Raw genomic sequence first — 7,411 nt, 5'->3', positions numbered from 1 at the left:
TTTGTTGGTTGTGCTCTGTTACTTTTAGCTTGGTTCTATAGTCACTTTTGATTGATAGACAAAGTGGTTTGTCGGGTCTTCTTCGAGGATTACTCACCATTGAAAGATATAGTAGCCTCATCTAGGAAAGTGGATGTGCCAGAAGAGAATTGGATAACGCTACTTCAGAACCTTCAGTCAAAAGATGTTGAGTGGAGGGCTCCGTGGATGATTTCTGGTGATATTCTTTACCGATGCGGCAGTTTTGATTGGGTTCCTCTGTTGGGAATTTGGGGTGCCATTGGCTATGCTCCTTTGCTTGTGTTGAGGTAGATTGGATTGAGGCATTTCATACCAGCAACTCATGGGCTGGCTCAAAGTGAGTTCGTGTATAGAGAAGCTGACTACAAGAGGAAAGTCAGTGAGATCTCTAGTGCTTGGAATAAGACTTGTCGATTAAAAGGAGTAGCTATTAGCCCTGCTATGACTCCGGAGTATGTTGAATGGAGAGGCAGAAGAATTAATGATAACATGCCTAACCAAGTGTGGAAGGAGCTCGACCGATAGAGGAATATTTGCAAGTGATACCATCGGAGTTAGAAATTATGAAGCAAGAGTTCGAGAGAAAGAACTTGGAGCTCGAAAAGAGGATAGCAAAGCTTGAAGAAGAAAAGATGTACTTGAGCTTAGACGTCGATGTTCAAAGGATGGAGGTCTAGAAAGAGAGAAAAGAAAAGAGGAAGATCGAGATGATCTAAAGGAGCATTACAAAAAGGCACAAGTATCCTTGAGGAGAGTGAGAGTAGAAGGGTCTTCAGATCAGTTGCAGAAAGAGATCCAAAAGGAAAAAGCTAGAGCCGAGTATTGGGAGAGGAAGTTCCAAGAGATGCAGTCACAGAATTTGGCATTAGAGGAAAAGAATAAAGGGTTGAAGACCAAGGTAACTGAGCTTGGAAGATCCTTTTGTTGGTATCGAAACCATGATCCTACGGTTGAGTTAAAAGAGCTAAAAAGTAAGGTTGAAGATTTGGATGTGGCATTGCATGATGGTGAACTTCGGATTGAGCAGCTCGAGGCTCGAGAAGATTATCTAAAGGGAGAGCTTCATCAGTCTAGAAGGCAGGTCAGAGAAAGGGATCACGTCATTGGTCCAGATTCGAGAGGTTGTTGAATATGTACAAGACTTAGCAATACGAGCTGATGTATTAAGTCTGATGTATGGATCATCGTCGGATATAGGACGAGAGTTAGCCCTTTTATTAGATAGAGTTAAAACTTTGGGCACTAAGGCGAAAGCGTATTTGTAATCCTCTTATATGTAAAGATATTCTTTTTCTAAATAAAGTTTTCTAAATGAAATTGAATCAGAATCGATGCCTTTTTGCATTCATGTATTTGCATTACACCACATCATATGCATTCAAAGTTATAGAAAGACCCTAATTAGTTAAAGTTTACTTCCAGAGAGGTAGAAAAGAAAATCTGGAAATCACACATCCTTACGGCACTCGCACTAAAACTAAGAGTATGGATCAAAGGTTCGAACAATTGCAAAAGGATATGCAAGACCAATTGCAAGAACAGTTGGCCAAAATACAGAATGACATGAGAGAGCAAATGCTAGAGGCTCAGAGGAATATGATGGCTGAAATGGCTCAGCTGTTAAGGGCCACTGATAAAGGAAAAGTTCCTATGGCAATCACTGAAGAGGAGAATGAGGGTCCTCCTCCAGGTTTTACTCCGCCTCATGTGCCACTGCAAACTGAAGCACCTCCTAGAAGGGCATCTGTCACTGTGAGACCTCAACATGGGCCGGTTGATGTTGGAATCCCCGTGAATTTCCCATCTGGGTCGGGAAATAATTTAGGCGATAGCCCGATCAACCCTATCACTCCTGATCTGAATCTGATGGAGAAGGAAAGAATGGCAATCGAATCCTCAAAACAGTTGGAGGATCGTTGCAAGTAGTTGGAGGAGAAGTTTAGGGTTTTAGAAGGCACTGGCAATCATCATGGGATTGATGCCAAAGACTTAAGTTTGGTTCCAGACTTGGTACTTCCTCACAAATTCAAGATGCCGGAGTTTAAAAAGTACAACAGAACTACTTGCCCAGAGGCACACATAACAATGTTTTGTAGGAGAATGACTGGGTATGTGAACAATGATCAACTATTGATCCATTGTTTTCAAGACAGCTTAATAGGAGTAGCGGCTAGGTGGTACAACCAGTTGAGCCGTGCAAGAATCGGTTCATGGAGAGATCTTGCACAAGCCTTTTTGCAACAGTACAACCATGTGACTGACATGACGCCAGACAGGATCACGCTTCAAAACATGGAGAAAAAGCCTAATGAAAGTTTTAGGCAATACGCACAACGATGGAGGGAAGTGGCAATGCAAGTACAACTACCGCTGTTAGAAAATGAGACTACCATGTTGTTTATCAACACTTTGAAAGCGCCGTTCATCACTCACATGATTGGAAGCACCACGAAAAGTTTCGCGAATATAGTTATGGCAGGAGAGATGATTGAGAACGCTATAAGGGGCTGTAAAATTGAGGGGGAAACGGCTAAAAGATCGGCCCCAAGGAGAAAGGACAACGAGGTGAATAACATGAATAGTTTCAACTAGAGAGCAATCATAGTTGCTCAACTCAAAGCAGCTGTAGTCGAGCAACAAAGTACTCAAAGACAGGAATCGGGCACAAGACAGAATTCGGAAAGGATACAATTCACGCCTATCCCTGTGACGTATCGTGAGCTTTATCAAAGCTTGTATGATGCACACGCTATTGCTCCATTTTACTTGAAACCACTAAAGCCACCATACCCCAAATGGTATGATGCAAATTCTAAATGCGAATATTATGCGGGAATACCAGGGCATTCGATTGAAAACTGCACCAGATTCAAGAAGGCCATGGAGAGGCTTATCAAGATGGGGGTTGTGAAGTTCGACAGTACCCTTAATGCTGAAAATCCATTACCAGATCATGGCAATCAAGGAGCGAAAGCCATTGATGAAACCAGGGAAGGAAGAATCAAGGAAGATGTTGCTAAGGTGAAGACACCCATGAAAGTAATATAGGAGGAGATGGTAAAGAGAGGTATGTTGACCTCTAGAAAAGGTAGAGAAAGAATGGGGAACTATTGTGAATTCCATGGAGAGATGAGTCATATGATCCAAAATTGTGAGGAGGTCAAGGCCATGGCGCAAGGCCTTATGGTTAACAAAGAGCTACAGATTTTTGAGGGTAGTTCTTGCAAAAGACATATATGTGTGTTGAAAAATGAACGACAAGGAACCAGCCGACCAATAATTATTATTTCCTTGCTGGGGAATAATGAAGTTGGGGCGCAAACCAGGCCCAAGGTCGTCATTCATAAACCCACTCCTTTCTCTTACAAGGATGACAAGAGGGTGCCATAGAGCTATGATTGCAGTGTAACGGTACCTGAGGGGGAGAGCATAGCCAGTGCATCTAGGGGCGTGCAAAATGAAGGTTCCCATACGCGGAGTGGGAAACGTTATGATACAGGGGGCGTCAGAGTGGAGCCTACAAAGACAAAAGGTGTCAAGGTTGAGAAGGAGAAAGAGACCGAAGTACCCATCAATGAGTCAGTAAAGGAGGAGGAGGCTAAGGAGTTCTTAAAGTACCTTAAGCATAGCGAGTATAGTGTGGTCGAGCAGTTACGTAAGCAGCCAGCACGTATATCAGTATTAGCCCTACTTCTAAGTTTTAAGGTACATCGGGATGCATTGTTGAAGGTACTTAAAGAAACATATGTCACCCATGACATATCCGTTAACAAGTTAGACCGGTTGGTAAATAACATCAATGCCTACAATTTCATCTACTTCAATGATGATGAAATTCCACCTGGGGGCATAGGGTCAACCAAGGCCTTGCACATCACTACTCGGTGTAAGGGATACACGCTTTCAAGTGAACTCATTGATAACGGGTCTGCTTTGAACGTCCTTCCATTATCCACATTAAACAGATTACCCATTGACAGTTCACATATGAAAACGTGTCACAATGTGGTAAGAGCCTTCGATGGAACCGAAAGGAAAGTGATGGGACGAATTGACATCCCTTTGGAAATTGGGCCAAATACATATGAAGTTGATTTCTTGGTAATAGATATCAAGCCCTCCTATAATTGTTTATTGGGGAGACCATGGATACACTTGGCAGGAACGGTGCCCTCCTCATTGCACAAAAAATTAAAGTTAGTGACAGATGGACGGTTAATAACCATCAATGCGGAGGAAGACATTATAGCAGTAGTCACTAGCAAGGCCCCTTATATCGATGCGAATGAAGAGGCTATTGAGTGTTCTTTCTGCTCTTTAGAAATCATCAATGCAACCTTCATTCTGGAAAGAAGAAAGGTGATGGTACCCAAAATGTCTAGAGCCACAAGGATGGCCCTGCAAATGATGATGGGGAAGGGAGCATTGTCAGGAAAAGGACTAGGAAGACAGTTGCAAGGAGGGGTTCAAATCCCAAAACTGATTGAGAAGAAAGGTCGCTTTAGTTTGGGCTTCAAGCCAGACCATAAGCACAAGAGGTAAGAGATTGAGAAGCGCCAAGCGAGAAGGAAGGCGCGTTTGAACGGAGGAAAAGCGGAGTGGGAACCGATGACATTCCCACCTATATCCAAATCTTTTAGGTCAGGAGGGTTACTGGTAGAAGAAAGTCATCAAATTAATGCTGTACACAATGAGGGATTGAAGCAAGGAAGCCTCGAGGGCATTCGCCCTTACGAACCGGGGAGCTCTCTGAACAATTGGACTACGGAGGACCTTCCTGTAGTATTTAGGAATTTTTTAGAGTAATTCTCGAAACATGTCTATTATTCTAAGGCCTAGGAGTAGTAAGATTACATTTGTGAAAATAGGCTTATGTTAATATATTATTATTTAAATAAAACATAACTATGTTATCAATTTGGACGAATATGGTTTCATTTTTATCAACCAATATTCCTTAAATTTTGGCAATTCTTATTCTTTTATTCATAGCACATAAACAATCATTCTTAGATTCATTCATTCTTTGTATATTCTTTCATACCCCCACAGGTCTCTAGATATCAATGATATGAGCACTGATACTGCAGCTCCTGATTTCTCTTGCGAGCAAAACATGTGTTTAGAGGAATCTCAAGATTTTGAAGATGTTCAAGATTGTGATATGTCTCTTGATCTGTTAAGAATGGTAAAATAGGAGGAAAAATGAATTATGCCGCATGAAAAAGTGGCACTAGAGAATATAGCCATAGAGGAAGGAAAAAAGGTGAAAATTGGCACGATTATTGACGAAGACACAAGGCAAAGACTGATTGATTTGCTTCATGAGTTCAAGGACATCTTCGCATGGTCCTATCAAGATATGCCAGGTCTAAATACTAATATTATGGTGCATCGTCTCCCAATAAAACAAGATTTTAAGCCAGTCCAACAGAAGTTGCGAAGAATGAGGCCAGATATTGTTTTGAAAATAAAGGATGAAGTCAAGAAGCAGTTCGATGCAGGATTCTTGCAAGAAGTGAAGTACTCCGAATGGGTAGCTAACATTGTACCAGTGCCTAAGAAAGATGGGAGGGTACGAATGTGTGTTGATTATAGAGATTTGAATAAAGCTAGCTCAAAAGACAACTTTTCTTTGCCTCTCATCGACTTTGGTAGACAACACAGCAGGATATTCGTTGTTCTCCTTCATGGATGGTTTCTCAGGATACAATCAGATAAAGATGCATCCAGAAGACATGGATAAAACCACCTTCATAATTTTGTGGGGTACCTTTTGTTACAAGGTAATGCCTTTCGGATACAAGGGCAACATACCAACGGGTCATGGTAAACTTATTCCACGACATGATGCATAAGGATATTGAGGTGTATGTTGACGATATGATTGCCAAGTCACGTACAGAAAGAGAGCACATTGAGGTCTTGAGATGATTGTTCTTGAGATTAAGAAAATTTCAGTTAAAGCTCAATCCAGTGAAGTGTACCTTTGGGGCTAGATCAGGAAAGCTATTGGGTTTTGTAGTCAGTGAAAAGGGAATAGAAGTTGATTCAGACAAAGTTAGGGCAATAAGAGATTTGCCTCCACCACGTACTCAAAAAGAAGTTCGAGGATTCCTAGGAAAGTTGAATTACATCGCTCGATTCATTTCACAACTGACCGAGAAATGCAATCCTATCTTTCGCCTCCTCAGAAAGTACAATCAAGATACTTGGGATGAGGAGTGCTAGAATGCTTTTGAAAAAGTCAAGCAGTATTTGTTGAATGCTCCGGTATTATCTTCACCTAGCCTAGATAAACCGTTAATACTGTACTTGTCAGTATTCAGTAATTCTATAGGATGTGTGCTTGGTCAGCATGACGAGTCAGGGAAAAAAGAGAAGGCAATTTATTATCTCAGTAAGAAATTCACTGACTGTGAAATGAGATATTCACCAATTGAAAAGTTGTGCTGTGCGTTGATTTGGACAACTCAGAGATTAAGACAGTACATGCTATACCATACCACTTGGCTCATCTCAAAGGTTGATCCATTGAAATACATGATGGAGTCAACGGCTCTAAATGGGAGAATGGCGAGATGGCAAATTTTGCTTTCAGAGTTTGATATAGTCTACATAAGTCAGAAAGCTATAAAAGGAAGTGCGGTAGCAGACTTTTTGGCCAGTGGGGCTCTAGAGGATTATGAGCCATTGAACTTTGATTTTCCAAATGAAAAGTTAATGTGTGTAGCAACGACTGAAGATTCTCCTTGGAAGCTAAATTTTGATAGGGCTTCTAATGCAGTCGGAAATGGAATTGGGGTAGTCTTGGTATCCCCGAATGGCGATCATTACCCATTCACGTGCAAGTTGTACTTTGATTGCACGAATAATATGGCTGAGTATGAAGCGTGCATCATGGGGCTTCAAGCAGCTATAGAGCGAGGTATAAGAACCCTAGAAGTATATGGAGATTCTGCGTTGGTAATTTATCAGCTTAGAGGTGAATGGGAGATAAGGGACCCTAAATTGATCAATTATCGAAAGATAGTTTTGGGGTTACTTAAGAAGTTTGATGACATCACCTTCAATTATCTCCCACGAGACGAAAATCAGATGGAAGATGCTTTAGCAACCTTGGCCTCAATGATTAAAGCGAATAAAAAAGAAGAGATAAGACCAATTCAAATGAGTGTCTACGAGGCTCTAGGTCATTGTTGTAACATTGAGAAGGAAGAAAAGGATGATAACCATTGGTATCAGGATATATTACGATATGTGAGAGATCGTAAATACCCTAAACAGGCTAATGAAAATGAAAAATGAACTTTGAGAAGGTTAGCTTGTGACTATGTCTTGGACGGGGATATCCTGTACAAGAGAAGGAAAGACCAAGTACTTTTGAGAT

The sequence above is a fragment of the Gossypium hirsutum genome, chromosome A13, assembly GCF_007990345.1.
Source record: "Gossypium hirsutum isolate 1008001.06 chromosome A13, Gossypium_hirsutum_v2.1, whole genome shotgun sequence".
Taxonomy (NCBI): Eukaryota; Viridiplantae; Streptophyta; class Magnoliopsida; order Malvales; family Malvaceae; genus Gossypium; species Gossypium hirsutum.
This window is presented reverse-complemented; position numbering follows the sequence as displayed.